At 44.8% G+C, this 22371-nt stretch overlaps 1 protein-coding gene across 2 annotated transcripts in view; it reads right to left on the reverse strand.

The window, feature by feature from the left end:
- DNAJC5B (DnaJ heat shock protein family (Hsp40) member C5 beta) overlaps positions 1-22371 on the reverse strand; it is a 111307-nt gene that overhangs the window by 81485 nt on the left and 7451 nt on the right. Inside the window, exons 2-3 of one of the 2 annotated variants that reach the window (XM_075828306.1) lie at positions 14442-14513; positions 13848-13965 (exon numbers count right to left, since the gene is read on the reverse strand). The gene's annotated coding sequence lies outside the window, so the exon portion shown is untranslated. The remainder of the gene's footprint in view (positions 1-13847; positions 13966-14441; positions 14514-22371) is intronic. The other variant, XM_075828308.1, reaches the window with a different exon arrangement.

A 22371-nucleotide genomic window follows, 5' to 3' on the forward strand; every position in this document is an offset into this window, starting at 1 on the left:
CAGACAATTTTGTGTTTTCCATGAAAATTCACACTTATATTTAAGTCCTTTAAGCGACTATTTCGAGATTTAAAATGGGGGAAAAAAAAGTGCCAGGATAAATTGAGAAAATGTACAGAACAGTAAGATCAGGAAGGCTGGGCAATTCCATCCCCTTTGCTGTATTTTGTGGTGGCCCAGATAAATCAATTTAGGGGTGGATATCGCCAAACACCTGTTATAGCAATCAATTTGTTTTGCAGACCCTGGGTGTAAATAGGCTACTTCTTCAGGCTTTTGATATTTGGGTATTAAAGGGATTTACCCATCTTGGACATTTATGGCATATCTACAGGTATATCTTCTAGGAATTTCTTCTAGGAATTTCTTCTAACTGTTCCTAACAGTTTTTTGTCATATAATTGTAAGATAGAAGTTAATCCTACCCTTTCCCAGGACAGAAAACCCGCCAAGTTTATAAAATTCGAGACGTTAAGGATTCCTCGAAATAGGGAAAAATTACAACATCCAAAGATCTAAATGCCTACCACACCCTGTGGAATAATTTTATCAATGGATATACACTACCGTTCAAAAGTTTGGGGTCACCCAGACAATTTTGTGTTTTCCATGAAAACTCACACTTATATTTATCAAATGAGTTGCAAAATGACTAGAAAATATAGTCAAGACATTGACAAGGTTAGAAATAATGATTTTTATTTGAAATAATAATTTTCTCCTTCAAACTTTGCTTTCGTCAAAGAATGCTCCATTTGCAGCAATTACAGCATTGCAGACCTTTGGCATTCTAGCTGTTAATTTGCCGAGGTAATCGGGAGAAATTTCACCCCATGCTTCCAGAAGGCCCTCCCACAAGTTGGATTGGCTTGATGGGCACTTCTTGCGTACCATACGGTCAAGCTGCTCCCACAACAGCTCTATGGGGTTGAGATCTGGTGGCTGCGCTGGCCACTCCATTACAGATAGAATACCAGCTGCCTGCTTCTTCCCTAAATAGTTCTTGCATAATTTGGAGGTGTGCTTTGGGTCATTGTCCTGTTGTAGGATGAAATTGGCTCCAATCAAGTGCTGTCCACAGGGTATGGCATGGCGTTGCAAAATGGAGTGATAGCCTTCCTTATTCAAAATACCTTTTACCTTGTACAAATCTCCCACTTTACCAGCACCAAAGCAACCCCAGGCCATCACATTACCTCCACCATGCTTGACAGATGGCGTCAGGCACTCTTCCAGCATCTTTTCAGTTGTTCTGCATCTCACAACTGTTCTTCTGTGTGATCCAAACACCTCAAACTTCGATTCGTCTCTCCATAACACTTTTTTCCAATCTTCCTCTGTCCAATGTCTGTGTGCTTTTGCCCATATTAATCTTTTCCTTTTATTAGCCAGTCTCAAATATGGCTTTTTCTTTGCCACTCTGCCCTGATGCCCCGCGGCATGAGGGGGCCCGTGTCGCCCGCCGGCACGGGCCCCCACCATGGCCGGAGGCTCCGCTAGCAGCCGCTATGGCTACTACAGCGCGACGCCACTGAACACTACAGCAGAGAAGGGAGGTATCTCCCCGCTCTGCCATTAAACAAAAGACATGTATCCCCTATCCACAGGATAGGGGATACATGTGTGATCGCTGGCAGCGATAAGGAGAACGGGGGACCGAAAGTCCCCTGAAGTTCTCCATGAGAAACCTCGGACTTCCGGGGTCTGTGTCGGCAGCTTCGTAAAAATGAATGGAGCGCCGGTCGCGCTTGTGCGCATGCGTGACCAGCGCTCCTTTCATTTTTATTGAGCTGCGCAGACGCCGGAAGTCAGAGGTGGAGAACTTGGGGGACTTTCGGTCCCCCGTAGTTACGGACCCAAATACGGACACCAGGATCCATAGTTAGAGGACTAATGTAGATTTGGATCCATGCAATGTCCCTATGATGAGGCTGAACTGTCAATGCACAGGACAGGAAGTGTTGTCATAGGTGCACTGAAGCTATGAGTGTGTGTGTTATTATTTTGAATTGCTGATTTATTGGAGGGGCAGGGGGAAGAACCACCAGACCAGTTTTTTAAAATAATTATTTGGTGTTGGCCACGACAAATGGGAGCGGATATTTAGGACTGCACCTCAGAAGTAACAAGTCGAGCAATAAGTAACAATGTATCACACCACAATGCATTCAGCAGTTAGAGGGTTACATTGTTTGCTACTGGATTCCCATCATTTAGTTGTCCGGATGAATGAAATGTCACAGCGGTGATGTAAACCTGTATGGCGTTACCTACAGGGGGGCTGTATAGCGTTACCTACAGGGGGCTGTATAGCGTTACCTACAGGGGGGGCTGTATGGCATTATCTACAGGGGGCTGTATAGCGTTACCTACAGGGGAGGCTGTATGGCGTTATCTACAGGGGGGCTGTAAAAAAGGCACTATCTACAGGGGGGCTGTAGGGTGTTATCTACAGGGGGGCTGTATTGGCGTTATCTACAGGGGGGCTGTATGGCGTTATCTACAGGGGGCTGTATGGCGTTATCTACAGGGGGGCTGTATGGCGTTATCTACAGGGGGGCCGTATGGCGTTATCTACAGGGGGCTGTATGGCGTTATCTACAGGGGGGCTGTATGGCGTTATCTACAGGGGGCTGTATGGCGTTATCTACAGGGGGTTCTGTATGGCGTTATCTACAGGGGGGATGTATGGCGTTATCTACAGGGGGGGCTGTAAAAAAGGCACTATCTACAAGGGGGGTTGTGTGACACCCAGGGGAGGGGGGCCCCAGTAAAAAGTTTGCTATGGGGCCCAGTCTTTCCTAGTTACGCCCCGGCCTGAAGGCCAGCATCCCGGAGTCGCCTCTTCACTGTAGACGTTGACACTGGCGTTTTGCGGGTACTATTTAATGAAGCTGCCAGTTGAGGACCTGTGAGGCGTCTATTTCTCAAACTAGAGACTCTAATGTACTTGTCTTGTTTCTCAGTTGTGCAGCGGGGCCTCCCACTTCTCTTTCTACTCTGGTTAGAGCCTGTTTGTGCTGTCCTCTGAAGGGAGTAGTACATACCATTGTAGGAAATCTTCAGTTTCTTGGCAATTTCTCGCATGGAATAGCCTTCATTTCTAAGAACAAGAATAGACTGTCGAGTTTCACATGAAATCTCTCTTTTTCTAGCCATTTTGAGAGTTTTATCGAACCCACAAATTTAATGCTTCAGATTCTCAACTAGCTCAAAGGAAGGTCAGTTTTATAGCTCCTCTAAACAGCAAAACTGTTTACAGCGGTGCTAACATAATTGCACAAGGGTTTTCAAGTGTTTTCTAATCATCCATTAGCCTTCTAACACAGTTAGCAAACACAATGTACCATTAGAACACTGAAGTGATGGTTGCTGGAAATGGGCCTCTATACACCTATGTAGATATTGCATTAAAAACCAGACGTTTGCAGCTAGAATAGTCATTTAGCACATTAACAATGTATAGAGTGTATTTCTGATTAATTTAATGTTATCTTCATTGAAAAAAACTGTGCTTTTCTTTCAAAAATAAGGAAATTTCTAAGTGACCCTAAACTTTTGAACGGTAGTGTACACTTGTACTTAAAGGGGTTTTCCCATCTTGAACAATTATGGCATGTCCACAGGATATGCCATAAAAGTCCGTTAGATGCGGGTCCCACCTTTGGGACCCGCACCTATCTCTATAACAGAGCCCCCTAAACCCCATTCTAGCTTAGTCTGCTCCGCTTCCTCCCGGCCACTTCCTGCTTAGGTGGTCGGGAAATACGGAAACAGCCGAGTGCTTGCTGAGCTACGCTGTTTTCGTAACTCCCATAGAAGAAAATGGGAGTTACCGAAACAGTGTAGCATGGCGAGCTACGCTGTTTCCGGAACTCGGTAGCTACGGAAACAGCATAGCTCGCCATGCTGGAGGTAGTGGACCTCCATCTGGAACCGGGCAAAGAACAGCGACCACCTGGCTTGACGGGGGTTCAGCCGTTGGGCCATCTGAAGATAAGTCTAGCTTAGAAAAAATCTTGGCTCCTAGTATGCGGTCAAAAAGTTCTGAAATCAGTGATGTCTATTTTTGACCGTGATCTGGTTGAGGCCCCGGTAGTCGATGCAGGGTCGAATAGATCCGTACTTCTTTTTAACAAAGAAGAACCTGCCCCCCAGCCGGGGAGGAGGATTTTCATAGGAAACCCCTCTCCAAATTCTCCTTAATATAGGCGGACACAGACTGAGTCTCTGGCAAGGAGAGCGCTTATACCCTTCTACGGGGAAGGGATACGTCAGGAACCTGTTCAATAGGGCAGTCATACACCTGGTGTGGGGGCAGGGTCTCCGCCTTCCTCTTGCTGAAGACATCCGCAAACTGTGAATAGTGAGCAGGCAATCCTGCCAATGACTTAGACTGGGGAGGCTGGGCCTGATAGATCTTCCCCAGGCAACGGTTGAGGCACTTTGGACCCCATTGGAGAACCTCTCCAGAATTCCAGTCCAGAACTGGGGCATGTAGTCAGAGCCAGGGCAGGCCCAGCAGCACAGGGTTAACGGCCTTGGGCAGGTGAAGAAACGAGATGAGCTCGGAATGAAGGGCTCCCACTTGGAGCTTCAGTGGTTTGGTCACAGCTACAATCGGGCAATGATCAAAGGCCTTTCAGGGTGGTCAACTGGAGAAGATCCACCAGGTCTCTCTGAATGAAGTTAGCTGCGAATCCAGAGTCCAGATATGCAGAGACCCGGTGCATCTTTTTTCCGGACACTATGGTCACGGGGATGGACAATTTGGAAGAAAGTCTTTCTTCACCCAGAGTTGTCTCTCCAACCAATCCTAGGCTCTGGGGCTTTTGGGGGCACAGATGCACAAGATGGCCTCCGAGGCCACAATACAGACAAAGTCCCGAAGTGCGTCTGTGTTGTTTCTCCTGGATAAACAGTTTTAGATGGTCCATTCTCAAAGACTCCTCTGATGGAACAACTGATGAGGGCAGCAGGGGTTGCTGAAATGTAAGAGCCGAACTAGGGAGTCCTCCCTCCCGAGGAGCCTCTTGGGACCCTTCTCGGATCCTTATGTCAATCCTGGCGGCCAGAAGAATGAGGTCATCCAGGGTGGATGGCAGATCTCGGGCGGCAAGCTCGTCCTTAATCACAGTCACTGCCATAGTCACAGTCCCTGCCAGAATGTAGACACCAAGGCCTCGTTGTTCCATAACAACTCTCCCGCCAGGGTGCGGAAGTGAATGGCATACTCGCCCACGGAATTGCCTGAGCGTTGTTGTGTTTATCCATGTTAGTCTTTGCAAATGGTCCCTTAGTGTTTTCCAGTTCCCAGTGTTCCCGTTCCTGCTACCTGTATCCTGTATCCTGTGCTACCTTGTTCCTGTGCCCATTCCTGCTAAATTTGAGTTCCAAAAGCCAAATGGCGCACTTTCCCTTCTCAGCCTCGCCGTGTGTCCAAACAGCTGTTTATTACCACATGTGGGGTATTGTTTTACTCGGGAGAAATGTATTTACAAATTTTATGGTGCTTTTTTTCCTTTAGTCCTTGTGGAAATGAAAAAAAATTAGCTAAACCTACATTTTATTTGAAAAAATGTAGATTTTCATTTTCACAGCCTACTTGCAAAAATTTCTGCAAAAAACCTGTGGTGTCAAAATGCTCACTATACCCTAGATAATTTCCTCAAAGGGTATAGTTTCCAAAATGGGGTCACTTGTTGGGGGTTTCCACTGTTTTGTCACCTCAGGGGCTTTGCAAATGCGACATGGCCTCCGCAAACCATTTCTGCTAAATTTGAGCTCCAAGAGCCAAATGGCGCACTTTACATTCTAAGCCCTGCCGTGTGTCCAAACAACCGTTTATTACCACATGTGGGGTATTGTTTTACTCGGGAGAAATTGCTCTACAAATGCTGTGGTGCTTTTTCTACTTTAGTTCTTTTGGAAATGAAAAAAAATTAGCTAAACCTACATTTTATTTGAAAAAATGTAGATTTTCATTTTCATGGCCTAGTTCCAAAAATTTTTGCAAAATAACTGGCCGGTCAAAATGCTTGCTACACCCCTAGATAAATTCCTCGAGGGGTGTAGTTTCCCAAATGGGGTCACTTTTGGGCGGTTTCCACTGTTTTAGTTCCACTAGACCTGTTCAAAGCTGACATGGTGCCTAAAATATATTCTAATAAAAAGGAGGCCCAAAATCCACTAGGTGCTCCTTTGCTTCTGAGGCCGGTGCTTCAGTCCAGTAGCACGCTACGGCCACATGTGGGATATTTCCTAAAACTGCAGAACCTGGGCAATAAATATTGAGTTGCATTTCTTGGGTAAAACCTTCTGTGGTACAAAAAAAATGGATTCAAAATGAATTTCTGGAAAAAAATAATGAACTTTGTAAATTTCACCTCTACTTTGCCTTAATTCCTGCGCAATGTCTAAAGGTTTAAGAAACTTTCTAAATGCTGTTTTGAATACTTTGAGGGGTGCAGTTTTTAAAATGGGGTGACTTATTGGGGGTTTCTAATATATAAGGCCCTCAAAGCCACTTCACAACTGAACTGGCCCGTGTAAAAATAACATTTTGAAATTTTCTTGAAAATGTGAGAAATTGCTGCTAAAGTTCTAAGCCTTGTAACGTCCTAGAAAAATAAAATGATGATCAAAAAACGATGCCAATCTAAAGTAGACATATGGGGGATGTTAGTTAGCAACATTTTTTTGTGGTATAACTGCCTGTCTTACAAGCAGATGCATTTAAATTGAGAAAAATGCTAAATTTTTGAAATTTTTCGCTAAATTTTGGTGTTTTTTACAATAAATACTGAATGTATCGGGCAAATTTTGGCAGTAACATAAAGTCCAATGTGTCACGAGAAAACAATCTCAGAATCGCTTGGATAGGTAAAAGCATTCCGGAGTTATTACCACATAAAGTGAAACATGTCAGATTTGAAAAATGAGGCTCTGTCAGGAAGGTCAAAAGTGGCCAAAGAGGGAAGGGGTTAAAACCCGAGCCATAGACTTTTTACGGCTCGGGTTTTAACTTGCTGCCCGAGCGATCAGGCAGCTGAATGTCGGGTCTCCGGCTGTCAGTGACTGCCGGGGACCCTGAGGAGAGGATAGAAGCAGCTTTAGCTGCTTCTGTCTTCTCCGATGTCTTTTTACACAGCGATCAATGAACGCTGTGTATAGGAATAGAGGCAGCGGACTGGTCACATGATCGCCGGGTGCCGTTACTTACAGACTGCTGCTGACCCAGACCCAGCACAAGACCCAGCACAGCCCTATTAGTGACAATCGTCACTATGAGAGGGCTGATTTCCCCTGTAACTGGGGCTGCTGTGCAGCTCCAGTTACAGTGGAAAAACATGGTGTAAAAGAAAGAAAAAAAATATATAAAGTTCCCCAAAAGTCTTTTTTGACCTTTGAGGGACAGACTATAGTAATAAAAAAATAATAAAGTAAAGTGCAAAAAATATTTAAATAATAAATACACATAAAATACCCACCCCCAAAAAAACAGTTCCCCCCCGCCAAACATTGTTGTAACGCTAGCTGACCCAATTACTCTAATATAGACATGTAATATATTAAAATTTACGGTAGACAATGACAATCACAAATAAAAGGTCTATTTTAGGGTAAAACTATGTTATTACCAAAAAAAAAAAAATGGCTGAAACGTAAAAAAGCTTATTTTTTTACTATTATTTTCAAACTTTATGAACAAAAATTCTAAAATAGCAAAAAAGGTGTGTATAAAAACGATAAAAAATGAAACCTGCATTGTCTACGGAAAAAACGTCGCAAAAATCACGTCGTTAGCCCAACAAATAAAAAAGTTATAGCCATTTAACTAACGCGTGCTAAAAAGGGCTAAACGATGTCTGGTCCTGAAGGCGCAAAATAGCCCGGTCCTGAACTGGTTAAAGTTCTTTCAGCAGCTTTTGAATAGCATCAATTCTCCCACCCATAGCTTTTTGCAATACTTACAACTCTGATCTGCCAGATTTAAACAGGGTCTGAGACTTAAGGACCTTGTACACGGGCCAATTATCGGGTAAACGAGCCTTCACAGAACGCTTGTTCACGATCATTGCCCTGTGTGGCCCAGGGCAACAATCACCCGATGAATGAGCAAAAACTTGTTTATCGGCTGATCTGCTCATTTATGCAGCAATAAATAATATCGTTGTCAGCCGCACATCTGTGCTTCCCACATGATAGAAATGTATGGGGATGAACGATCATAGTAACAAACGCTCATGCCCATACATAACCAAACATTGCTACTTGTGAAAGGAGCAAATGAGTGCCGATCAATGAGCTGTCTCGTTAAGGACCTTTTACACATATGAACGCTCGTTCCCGATCATTGCCCTGTGTAAACAGGGCAACGATCAGCCGAATATCGACTGATTGTATAGTTTATGCAACAATAAATATTATTGTTTTCGGCAGCATATCTCCCGGTGTAAACAGGGTTGGTACAATTACGGAGATACTAAATATGTATAGTTTTTTTTTATTTACTATTTTTGCACAATAAAAACACTTCTTTTTAAATAACTTGCTTTTGTATCACCACATTCCAAGAGCCATAACTTTTAAAATTTTCCGTCAATGTAGGATTTTTGCGAGACGAGATGTACTTCTTATTTGTACCATTTTGACATTCATGGGACTTAGTGATTAACTTTTATTATATATTTTGGAGGGGAAATGAAATGGAAATCAATTTTGCCGATTTTTTTTGAGTTTTTGTTGTATGCCATTCCACTTGGTTCAAATACTGTTGACATCATTGCTTGGGTCATTATGATTGCAGGGTTACCATAAGGCCTCGATTTACACGAACGTGATATACGTGCGTGTGACGCGCGTGCTTTTCACGCGTGTCGTACGCACCTATATTAGTCTATGGGGGCATGCAGTCCGTGAGTTTTGCTGAGCGTGAGTCCGCTGAAAAAAACTCACGATATGTCCTATCTTTGTGCGCTGTTCGCGCATCACGCTCCCATTGAAAACCACGCATGCCGCACGGAAGTACTTCCGTGTGAACTGCGTGATTCACGCAACAGCTGTCAAACTCTGAATGTAAACAGAAAAGCACCACGTGCTTTTCTGTTTACAAACATCCAAATGGAGTGTCATAATGATGGCTGATGACACACGGAGCTGATGGCACACGCTCGTGTAAAGGCCTAAATGTGTATTTTGTTGTACACGCTTTTTCAAAATAAAACCAATTTTATAGAAAAAATTGTTTTATTTTCCTTATTATTTGCTGAGTATTTTTTCTTTCTTTTAAATAAACCTTATTTTACATTCCTAAGTTATTTTTTAAGTCCCACTAGGAGACTTTCGCAAAGCGTTCCTCTGATCGCCTATATAATGCTTTGGTATACTTGTATACCAAAGCACTACTGCCTGTCAGTGTAAAACTGAGAGGCAGCCTATGAGACAGTTCCTCTAGCACGGTCTAATAGGCATACATCCAGAGCAGGCCTAGGGGCCTTTGTTAGGTCTGTGGCTGCCATGGCAACACATTGGCAACCCTCAATCGCGTTCACAGGCTGCTGATGGGTGACAGGGGGAGCTTGCTCCCTTTGTCAAACCACTTAAAAGCCACTGTCCCTATTGACCGATTACTGTCAGTGTCTTTGAGGAGCAGCTCTTACATTCTTCTCCCTGTCTCCTATGTGTGTTGTGTTGTGTTGTGTTGTGTTGTTTCATTTAATTTAACTTTATTAACAACATGACAACATCACCTAGAGACAGGCAGTTATTTTATAAATCATCTAGAGACAGTGTTCATTATTATTCCACTATTACTCCTATTCACTTAGCCCATACATGTGTCCTCGATGTGGCCCCAACATATGTATGTCATGTAACCCTGTTGCTAACTGAATGCTAGGGGTCGTGTGTGTGTGTGTGTGTGTGTGTGTGTGTGTCGGTCACATGACTGACATCATGTTTGGTCGTATTCAGTGCATAACACAGTACTAATCTGTGGGCTGTACCATTCTACTGTGACAGGGGCCTCATACACTAAAAGAACGGTATATGAGCAGAATTTCCAATACATGTATATTAGAAAACTGTATAATTTCCTATTCTACAAATAAATAAATAAAAACTAGACAACCCCTTTAAGTGATGCATCTTACTATTTTAAGTGTCCCATTGTGTTAGAAACATGTTTGGAAGCTTCAGAAAAAGTCTTTGCGGTGGGGTCTGTGGACTTCCTCACAATTTTTTTTGAGCAATCATGAATCATGTTGAGTGTATGTGAGGTCACTTAACTGGCCAGTCAGTTATTAGCAAGTAGAGGCAGCTACTAAATATGCAGTTTAAGGCCTAGTTCACAGAGAGTATTTTGCAGGCAGAAAAAATCAGATTGATGAACGCGGGTAAAAATCGCCACAAAAAAAGTTTTTTTCTGCCTCCGATTGATTTCAATGGGTGGTAAGAGGCAGAACCGCGGCAAGAAAGGAAATGCCGCTTTTTTTACCCTCAAGCGGATAAAAGCTGCCCGGAAAAAAAATGTCTTTGCCTTCCATTTAAATTAATAAGAGGCGTTTTCGGCCGCCTATTCCGCTTTTTTCCGGTTTCTGCGTCAAAATCAGCGCCAAAGACTTTGTGTGAACTGCGCCTAAGAGGGCAGGAAAGGAGTAGAGGGGTTATGCAGGTTTTTAAATTTGATGGCCTAGCCTTAGGATAGGCCTTCAATATTAGATCGGTAGGGTTACAACTCTCGGCACTCCCGCAAATCAGATGTTGAAATGGTTATCTGAGGAATTTTATGCCACGCTGAATGCACTTTGGCAAATCCTCAAGATTGGCTGTTGGCAGCTCCCTTAACAATTGCCGACCAGTGACATCCCAGATGTGCTCCATGGGAGACAAGTCTGTAGCACAAGCAACATGCAGCCTGGCACTGTCCTGTTAAAAACGGCTTATGGGACACTTTGGAGAAATGACTGTACCACTGGTTCCACGACCAAATCAATGTAACGCTGAGCTGTTAGTGTACCTGAAATGAAGACTAGAGGGGTACGGCTACCCTACATTATGCCACCCACACCATAATCCCGGTGTGACGTTCCCCTGTGAAGGCCTCTTCATGGCGTTGTCCAAGTGGTCTCCAGACCAATCTCCGGCTATCATTGCATCTGAAACAAAAGCGAGACTTGCTGAAGAGGATAGACCTCCATTCCAGCCTCCATTGCAGTCTTGCTGTGCACCATGATAGCCTTTGAGAGCAGTGGCGTGTGGACAATAGAACATCTACAGCAGGACGTCTGGCATGTAGCCCAATATCATGCAAACACCTTCTGATGGTTTGTGTCGACACTGGTTGTGGCCCTAGGCTTGGGATGTGACGTTCAATTTCACTTGCAGTACAGAGTGGATCACTACAGGCCATTCTTCTTATTAGATGATCTGTCCGTGCAGAGGTTTGCCTTCACGCACCTCTTGCTATCATTCCCGTTCGTTGTTATTCTCCCAACCTCTGGGACACGCAATGTTGAACAGTAATGAAATCTCGGCCTAGGCGCGTAGCGATCTGCCGGACTGATAAACGAAGGTCTCTCAGTTCAACGATTTTGTCCCTCTCAGTTTGTGATAAGTGGCAATAACTGGCACATTGACCAGCAGGGGGCATCGCACAATCATCCCACACTGCTGGATTCGATTTTTGAGGTTTCATGTGGCTAAAAAACTTTGCTTTCAATCTGGCTTTTATGCTCCTTCCACATGCCACAGATTGGAGCTAGGTGCTTGAAAATTTGATCATTTGCAGATCTTAGCGACACCTGCTACTCCCTCGATTTGCATAACCTTACGGCTTACCCTTCGGTGTTGCATTTTCAATGTTGTGGAGTGTATATTATAAATGACACTATGTAAGGCCTCATGCACACGAACTTAAAAACGCCCGTAATTATGAGCCGTAATTACGGCCCGTAATTACGGGCCCATAGACTCATATTGGCCGCGGGTACCTTCCCGTATGCTTACGGGAAGGTGCCCGTGCTGTTGAAAAATATGGAACATGTCCTATTTCAGGCCGTAATAACGGCACGGGCAGGCCCATAGAAGTCTATGGGGCTCCTGTAATTACAGGTGGCTACGTGTGTGCACCCGTAATTATGGGAGCGTTGCTTTCAACGTCAGGGGATAGTCACTGTCCAGGGTGCTGAAATAGTTAACTGATCGGCAGTAACTCTCTCAGCACCTGGGACAGTGACTACTGCTGGAGTTAATAGTATTAAAAGTTAACTTACCTGCTTCTTCCTCCAGTCTGGACTCCCGGGATGACGTTTCATCCCATGTAACCGCTTCAGCCAATCACAGGCCATTCACAGGCTGCAGCGGTCACATGGACTGCCGCGTCATCCAGGGAGGTCAGACTGGATGTCAAAAGAGGGACGCGTCACCAAGACAACGGTACGTATGAACTTCTTTTACTTTCAATCTCTGCGGAAACTCTGCCCGAAAGGGCTGCCCCTTCTCTCTTTCCAGCACTGATAGAGAAAAGGGGCTGCCGTTTAGTGCAGAGGAAACGGGTCCGTAAATACGGGTGGAATACTGGTGACACCGGACCCGTATTTACAGGCACGGGTCCATAAATACTGGTGGAATACGTGTGACAAAGGACCCGTATTTACGCCAGTATTTACGAGAGGAAAAAAAATATGTTCGTGTGCATGAGGCCTTAACAGAAGTATTTCTTTGTTTCAGAAATTTTGCACATTCTAAGGGCTCATTCATATGAGCATGTTCCTTGTCCATGTGCTGTCTGCTGAAATAACTGAGAGCACACGGACCCGTGCATTTCAAAGGGGCTATTCAGACATGCGTGAGTTTTCACGCAGCGAGTGTCCGTTGCACGAAACTCACTGCATGTCCTATATTGGTGCAGATGTTGACACCCATTGAAGTCTATGAGTGCGTGAAAACCAGGGACAGCCTATGGACGACATCCGTGCTTTCAGAGGGTAACCACGGAGGTGAAAAATGGATGCCACACGCAAAGCACACTGATGCCATACGCAACGCACACTGATGGCACATGGACATGTAATGTAGGAAATACGGTCCGTTTTTTGCACACGCAAATCAGACACGCTCGTGTGAATGTAGCTTAAGGGGATAAATGGCAGTTTTCATGGTACAACTATGTCCATTAAACAACGGAAAGTGGAAATCAGTCTAATGGCTGGGGAGTCTGCATGCAAATCTGACATCAATCCTACTGGCAACGAAATTGGATTAAACCCCCCACACAAACAACCATGTATGCAGTTGTAAAATAAAGACTCTATAGTACTGTATATAGATGCACAGAAAATAGCTAGAAGTATTTAACCTACAGGACTCCATATAACATATATGTTCAAATTGGGATATAATGCACCGTTATATCTCAAGAACCTTCCTGCATAAAACATTCTGCTTGTCTTCATGACAGATATCTAGACTATATGCAAGTCAGTGACATTTATCTGAGCAGAGGTTGCAAATCCAAAACAGCAGGAGTAATATTATCAAATTAAGATGAGAGGAGGTGTCTAAATGATGTGGAAACCAGTGATGATGGAAAAGATGTCTGTCCTTGATATGACAATGACATCAAAGTAAACAAAACTCCATAAGAAGTTATTTAACTCTTTTTAATAACCTGATGTTTTATCTTTGGGCCATCAGGCTATTAAATGAAATTTAAAAACGGCAGAAAAATGCATGACAAAAAAAAGGAGTGTGTCATACATTCATATCACTCACGCCTGGTCTTTGAATTTTATTAAAACAAAAAAGAAAAAAGAGAAAAAAAAAGAAATTCGGGAGTCTCTTACCTGCTGCAATGCTCCTGCTTATATTCCTCTCCAGGTAAGAGGATGGGGCTTGGTGGAGCGATTGGGTCATTTTACTCATTGTCACTTTGTAATTTTATCCATGAGCTCTCCTGAAAACCTAAGAAGTATTAAAATATTAATGAACTCCAGTAGCTGCTGTGATGTCAGAGATATAAGTTGATGTTTTAGGCCTCCCTCACACAGGGCTTTGTTTGGCGTTTCAAACTGCATGAAAAAACGCATGTAAAAAAGCCATCGTATTTACATTTTTTTTGGTGTTTTTATTTAGTGTAATTTTGCACATGCATTTTCCTGGCATTTTTGAAGTCCTATAAGGAAAAACGCCAGAATAAACAGCTTGTCTAAAGCATGCTGCATTTTTAAAAGAAACTACACAAACCCTAAAAACGTTAAAAAAACGCTACAAACCAAAACACTGTGTGAGTAGGCTTTCTCATATTTTACAATAGACTTCAAAGTGACACCGTTTTATGGGGGGAAAAAACATGCAAAAAAAAATAGACAGGAAATATGCCACCAAAAACGCATGTAATAGCTGTGTGTGAATCGAGTCTAAAACAGTTTTGAACTTACATCAAACCAGTATATTATCTGCTTAATGAATACCGCTGCAGAATTTACTGTAGATCAACACGGGAACAATAACTAAGAAGAAATATAGTGAAAAGAAGAAAGTTATATACAAGTGTAGCCAGGCACAGATATTTTGCAGTATAAGAGGGCATGTCAATATAATATTTGTTAAAAAATGCTGGCCAATGTATGGGTTTAATACAGTAATATCTATGTTATTAATGTTATATTCTGTGCTCTGGCCTTGTTTAGTCTTGTCATAGAGACATTATAATCTCCATCAAGATCAATGTACACATACCTCCCAACCGTCCCGGATTCCGGGCGGTGTCCTGCTGTCCCGGGCGGCTGGGGCTATATCCCGCTGTCAACTATATCTGCGTCCTCAGGGCAAGCCATATATGGACAGTGACGTCAGGGGCTCCTCCTGGAGCGGAAACCCTGAGCAGAGCGTCAGCAACGCTCTGCAGGAAGCTGATGGCTTCAGCATTGGGTTCAACTGTATCTGCGTCCTGAGGATGCAGTGACATGGACAGTGACATCAGGGGCACCCCCTGGAGCGGAAACCCTGGCCAGAGCGTCAGCAATGCTCTGCAGGGTGCTGATGGCTGCAGCCAAGGGGGCATTATACTGTATGGTGGCAGCTATGGGGGCATTATACTGTATGGTGGCAGCTATGGGGGCATTATACTATATGGGGCAGCTGTGGGGCATTATACTGTATGGTGGCAGCTAAAGGGGCATTATACTGTATGGTGGCAGCTAAGGGGACATTATATTGTATGGCGGCATTATACTATATGGGGGAAACTGTGGGGGCATTATACTATATGAGGAAGCTGTGGGGGCATTATACTATATGGGGCAGTTGTGGGAACATTATACTGTATGGGGCAGCTATGGGCATTATACTGTATAAGGGCAGCTATGGGGGCTTTATACTGTATGGGGGCATTATGCTGTATGTAGGCAGCTTTGGGGGCATTATACTGTATGGTGGCATCTGTGTGGGCATTGTACTGTATGGGGAAATATACTGTAAGGGGGCATCTGTGTGGGCATTATACTGTATGGGGGCATCTATGGGGGCATTATACTGTATGGTGGCAGCTATGGGGGCATTATACAGTATGGTGGCAGCTAGAGGGCATTATACTGTGTGGGGGCAGCTATATGGCATTATACTGTGTGGGAGGCACTATGGGAGCATGATACTGTGTGGGCTGAAACAGATGTGTATGGGTGGGGATTGGGCAGTATTGTAGGCGTAGCTTAAAGGAAAAAAATTGGCTGTCCCTCTTTGTAATACTTGAAAGTTGTGAGGTATGATGTACATACACGTACACACATAACAGCCACTACTCCAGCTAGTTAGGATGTAGACATTGAGGTGGATGTGATATGGGTCTACACATTATCACTGTGACAATGCTAAACAAGGACAAAACATAGGGTAAGGCCTCATGCACACGACCGTATTTTTTCCCACCCGTAAATACTGGCGTAAATACGGGTCCGGTGTCACACGTATTCCACCCGTTTTGCACCAGTATTTACGAACCCGTGCTCGTAAATATGGGTCCGGTGTCACACGTATTCCACCCGTATTTACGAGCACGTTTTTGGCGGCAAAATAGCACTGCACTAATCGGCAGCCCCTTCTCTCTATCAGTGCAGGATAAAGAGAAGGGACAGCCTTTTCTGTAATAAAAGTTAAAGAAATGCATACTTACCCGGCCGTTGTCTTGGTGACGCGTCCCTCTCTTCACATCCAGCCCGACATCCCTGGATGACGCGGCAGTCCATGTGACCGCTGCAGCCTGTGATTGACCTGTGATTGGCTGCAGCTATCACATGGCCTGAAACGTCATCCAGGACGTCGGGCCGGATGTCGAGAGGGACGCGTCACCAAGGCAACGCGCGGGAGACCGGACTGGAGGAAGCAGGAAGTTGCCGGTAAGTATGAACGTCTTTTATTTTTATTTTTTACAGGTTTATACTGATCGGTAGTCACTGTCCAGGGTGCTGAAAGAGTTACTGCCGATCAGTTAACTCTTTCAGCTCCCTGGACAGTGACTATTTACTGACGTCGCTTAGCAACGCTGCCGTAATGACGGGTGCACACATGTAGCCACCCGTTATTACGAGAGCTCCATAGACTTCTATGGACTGTCCGTGCCGTTATTACGGCCAGAAATAGGACATGTTCTATCTTTTTTAACGGAACGGGCACCTTCCCGTGAGAAAACGGGAAGGCACCCGTCGCCAATAGAAGTCTATGAGCCCGTTATTACGGGTCGTGATTACGACCCGTAATAACGGGAGTTTTTACGGTCGTGTGCATGAGGCCTTAGTTGTTTTTTTTCATAGTGTGGAGAATCACATTCACTGACATCACAGCAAAGAATGAAGCTGGTAAAAATAAAGCCACAATTTTCACGTACACTTTATTTATTGCAGTGTATTATATCATGAATCAAGCAAAGGCATAGTCTCGTCCTCTATTGGGACAAAAGAAAATAAATATAAAAAAAAGTGAAATAAAATGTTTAAAAGCATCTGACCGCTCGTTCGGTGTGTCATTTGCTGGTTCTACGTCTCCTCTTCCCCTTGCTATCGGGGTTCCTCAGGGATTAGTCCTAGGTCCGCTGCTCTTTTCTCTCTACACAGCTCCTATTGGACAAACCATCAGCAGATTTGGCTTCCAGTACCATCTCTACGCTGATGACACCCAATTATATACTTCTTCCCGTGACATCACCCCTGCTCTAATACAGAACACCAGTGATTGTCTGTCCGCTGTCTCTAACATCATGTCCTCTCTCTATCTGAAACTGAATCTTTCTAAAACTGAGCTCCTTGTGTTCCCACCATCTACTAACCTCCCTAAACCTGATGTCTCCATCTCTGTGTGTGGCACTACCATCACTCCTAAGCAGCACGCCCGCTGTCTCGGGGTTATTTTTGACTCAGATCTTTCCTTTACTCCTCACATACAATCACTTTCACGCTCCTGTCATTTTCACCTCAAAAACATCTCCAGAATCCGCTCTTTTCTTACGGAGGAAACCGCCAAAACTCTCATTGTTGCTCTGATTCACTCTCGTCTTGACTGCTGTAACTCATTACTTTTTATTATTTTTTTTATATATATTTTTTAATTCTTTTATTTGTCATTTTGTTATTTTATATCACAAATCGTACAAATAATATACACAACATATTGCAAAAATGGCATTGAAATCATGCAACAGATCACAGGTCAGTTATCAGCCTCACATCAACACATGAGTTCACCTGAGAGTACCATGTCGCTGAAAATACTTATGTAAGAAAACTCCGGTATGCACCCTGAACCCGCAGCCGTGCATGGTATGTCCTAAATGTGCATAAGAGCATTAAAGAGAGCAACAGAGACAGAAAGAAGAGGCCAATAAGTAAGGAAAGAAAGAATAGAAAATGGGGAGTGAGTAAGCATGAAGGGAAAAGGGGGGAGGGGGGGAGCTGACCTGACATTCCGGGTCTAGACAGGAATTCACGAGGCCATGATGATTTTATATTCCTCGGTCGTTTGGAAACGAATCCATTCACGCCATGTTTTTAGGAAGGAGGCATGAGTCCCCTTCATTGATGCCGTGAGGTCCTCTATTCTCATGATTTCCTGGATCTTGCTGAACCACATGCCCACCGTCGGCGGACAGGACTGTCTCCACAGTGCAGGAACACATGCCCTAGCCGCATTTACCAGGTGTCTAACTACCGAACGTCTATACACAGGCCGTGGGACCTCACACAGATGAAGCAGGAAGAGGCCCGGGGATTTCGGTAGAAGGTAATCCGTAAACTTTGAGGAAATGCGCCACACCTCGGACCAGAACCCAGTCAGGAGTGAGCAGTCCCAGAAAATATGCAGGATTGTACCCACATGGTCCCCACATCTCCAGCATAATGGCGAGGCCGCCGGGATCATAGCATGCAATCTGGAAGGCACCCTGTACCAACGGGACAATATCTTAAACCCTGCCTCTTGGAATCTACTGGCCATGGAGGACTTATGTGTCATGGTAAACATACGGTCTTGTTGTTCAGGTGTAAATGTTTCACCCAGATCCCTCTCCCAGCTGAGCAAGTACGGAGGTGGCGGCAGCTTGGTGGGGGAGATCAAGAACGCATAGATTCTGGATAAAGCATGTCGGATTGTGCCTGTGCCTGTGCACAGGAGTTCAAACGCGGAGCAGTCTCGCAATTGCTCTCCAGGATGTTCTAAGGACGCTAGGAAATGTCGCAACTGAGTAACCTGCCATGTCGAGAAAGGGACAGGGTTCGACAGGGCTTGAATTTGATCGCTCTTCATCCACCTCCCCTCCTGCTGAAATTGTCGGGCCTGCCCCTTACCCGCCCGCAGCCATACTTGGAATGGACCGCTATCCAGTCCCGGTGGAAAGGCAGGGTTGCCCAAGATTGGGAATAGCGGGGAGGGGGACGGCGAGATCTCTGCCCGAGTAAACACCCGCGCTGCGACTGCCAGAGTGGGGCCGATTGTCGGGTGTAACCGCGCGACCCTGGGAACATGTCTGCCCAACCACGGCGGAGCCTGCAATGGGATAGACATAAACGCCTGTTCCATAGACACCCATTCTTTCGTCCCACCGTGCCGGAACCAGTCTAAGATTCGTGTCAAGTGGGAGGCGTGGTGATAGGAGACAAAGTCCGGAAGACCAATGCCCCCCTCCCCCTTTACACGAAAGAGCAAAGATCGGGCGATACGTGCTGGTTTCCCTGCCCATATGAATTTGTGCACCAGGGACAGCAGGGACTGAAAGAACGGGCGTGGGATATGGATCGGTAGGGCCTGTAGGAGATACAGAATCCGTGGCAAGATGTTCATTTTAAAAATCGCACACCTACCGAACCAAGTAAAAGTGCCCGACGTCCAAGAGTCCAGGTCTGCCTTTATACGTTGAAGAAGCAAAGGGAAGTTCACCGCATAAAGGCGAGAAAGATCCCCGGGAAGTCGGACTCCCAGGTATTTAAGCGAATCTCTTGCCCACTTGAAGGAAAAGGACTCCGACAGTTCAGCGACCAAAGTCTGTGGTAACGAGATATTAAGGGCCTCTGACTTCTGGTAGTTTATTTTGAAGTTGGATAATCTCGAGTATCTACCCAGCTCCGCCATCAGGTTAGGCAAGGAAATTCTAGGGGCTGTGAGGAAGAACAGCAGGTCATCCGCGTAAGCAGCAACCCTATGTGATCTGCCTCCCAAGTACACGCCTGTAATGTCCGGGTTGGAGCGGATATGACACAGCAAGGGCTCCAGGCATAAAATAAAGATCAGCGGCGATAGAGGGCAGCCTTGGCGTGTGCCGTTAGTAATCGTAAAGGAGGATGAGAGGTGCCCATTGACCTTGACCTGTGCTGACGGGGAGGAGTAGAGACCAGAGATCCATGACATTATATGAGTCACTATTCCTATATGTCGTAGGGTGGCCAACATAAAGTCCCAACTGACCCTGTCGAAGGCCTTTTCTGCGTCCGTTGACAAAAAACTAGTGGGGAGCGACGTGACCGCCGCCTGGTACATTAAATTAATTGCCCGTGTGGTGTTATCCCTCGCTTCCCGTAAGGGCATAAAACCCACTTGGTCAGTATGTATCACGTTTTGAAGGAGCGGAGACAACCGATATGCCAGAATCTTTGCAAAGAGTTTCAAATCTACGTCCAGCAGAGAAATAGGACGGTAACTCTGGCATAGGGATGGGTCCTTCCCTTCCTTGGGTATGACCGTAATGTGAGCCCTCAGCGTGTCCCTGGGAATGGAACCCCCTTCGGTGAGTGAATTAAAAGCCCAGATGAAGTGGGGTGCGAGCACTTCTGAATAAGTTTTATAGTACGGCAGAGACAGGCCATCCGGTCCTGGGGCCTTCCCCGTAGGGGAGTCCTTCAGTGCCCATGACCACTCTTCTGGGGTGATGGGGGCCTCTATGGCCGCAAGATCATCAAGTGGGATGGATTTCATCCCAGAGGATCGAAGGTACTCCTCGATCCTCTCTAGGTGGCTGCCGCCGTCCTGTGAGGAGGGTGCCTTTGGGAGATTGTAAAGAGAGTGGTAATAGGCACGGAAGGTCTCAGAGATGTCATGTGGAAGTTGCAGTAGTTTGTTATGAGTACCTATGATGTGTGGGACGTATGTACGCGATCTGGTTTTCCGGAGGGCGCGGGCCAAGGTCCTACTGGGTTTATTACTGAATTCATAAAAATGTCTTCTACATTTGACTAGGGTGGCCTTCGCCTTGGCCAGACAGAGTGAGCGCACCTGCTCCCTCAATTACCCCAATTCTGCCCCTAATAACCGGTCCTGTGAAACTTTATGGGACTGTTCTAGTCGGTGTATGCGTAACAGTAGATCTCTGAGATGTGCCGTTCGCTCCTTTTTGAGTTTGGCTCCCAGTAGTATAAGGGAACCGTGCACCACGCATTTATGAGCCTCCCATATACAGAATGGGTCCATCCCTGGAGTATCATTTCTATCAAAATATTCCACCAGGTCACGACGTACTTCGGAGACCACCGACGAGTAACTCATTACTAGTCGGTCTTCCCCTCACTAAACTCTCCCCTCTCCAATCTATCCTCAATGCAGCAGCCAGGCTCATCTTTATGACCAACCACTACACCAACGCCTCTAATCTGTGCCAGTCACTGCACTGGTTGCCCATCCCCTTCCGAATAAAATTCAAACTTATTACTCTCACCAACAAAGCTCTCCACAGTGCTGCACCTCCTTACATCTCCTCCCTCATCTCTGTCTACCACCCTACTCGGGCTCTACGTTCTGCCAATGACCTTAGATTAAAATCCTTCATAATCCGAACCTCCCACTCCCGTCTCCAAGATTTCTCTCGTGCTGCACCCGTCCTCTGGAATGCGCTACCCCAGACAATCCGATTAATTCCCAATATCCACAGTTTTAAACGTGCCCTGATAACACATCTAATTAGACAGGCCTATAACATTCCCTAATCTGACTCCTTTCCATGGCCCTCCTTTTAGATTAGTCATCAGAATAAGATTCCCTCACACTCCTTCTCTTCATGTCCGTCATACACGGATACTGGCTGGTGACCGGCTCATGCAGCTTTATGTTACCACCGCATGTGTATAAAAATGGCCGGACTATTGTACAGAACAAACACTGTTACACTTTGTGTCTCCCTTATGTCCTCATAGATTGTAAACTCTTGCGAGCAGGGTCCTCACTCCCCAGGTTTGAATTGTAAATGAACTTTGTCACTATGTAATGTCTAATGTTGTTTGTTTCATGTCGCCTCTAAATTGTAAAGTGCTGCGTAATATGTTGGCGCTATATAAATAAAGATTATTATTATTATTATTATTATTATTAAACTATAAAGTGATTATGCTATTTAACCCACATGGTCAATGCCGCAAATAAAATTAAATAGAATAAAAAGCGATGAAAAAGTCATCTGTACCCCAAAATGGTACCAATAAAAACATAAACTCCACCCACAAAAAACAAGCCCTCACACAGCTTCATCAACAGAAAAAAAAAAAGCTATGGCTCTCAGAATATGGCAACACAAAAACAATTTATTTTTTTAATACAAGTGATCTTATTGAGTAAAAGTACTAAAACATTTAAAAAAAAATAATATACACTTGGTATTGCCGTAATTGTACTGAGCCGCAGAGTAAAGTTAAGATGTCATTTATACTGCACGGTGAACCCCATAAAAACAAAACCCAAAAAATAATGGCAGAATTGTTTTTTTCTACTCCCCCAAAATGTAATAAAAGTTGTAAAATACGTGTACCCAAAAATTGTGCCATTACAACTTGTCCTGCAGAAAATAAGCCCTATGTCAATGAAAAAATGTATAACTCTTGGAATTAAAAAAACGTAAAAAAA

The sequence above is a fragment of the Rhinoderma darwinii genome, chromosome 5 (genome assembly GCF_050947455.1).
Source record: "Rhinoderma darwinii isolate aRhiDar2 chromosome 5, aRhiDar2.hap1, whole genome shotgun sequence".
Classification (NCBI taxonomy): Eukaryota; Metazoa; Chordata; class Amphibia; order Anura; family Rhinodermatidae; genus Rhinoderma; species Rhinoderma darwinii.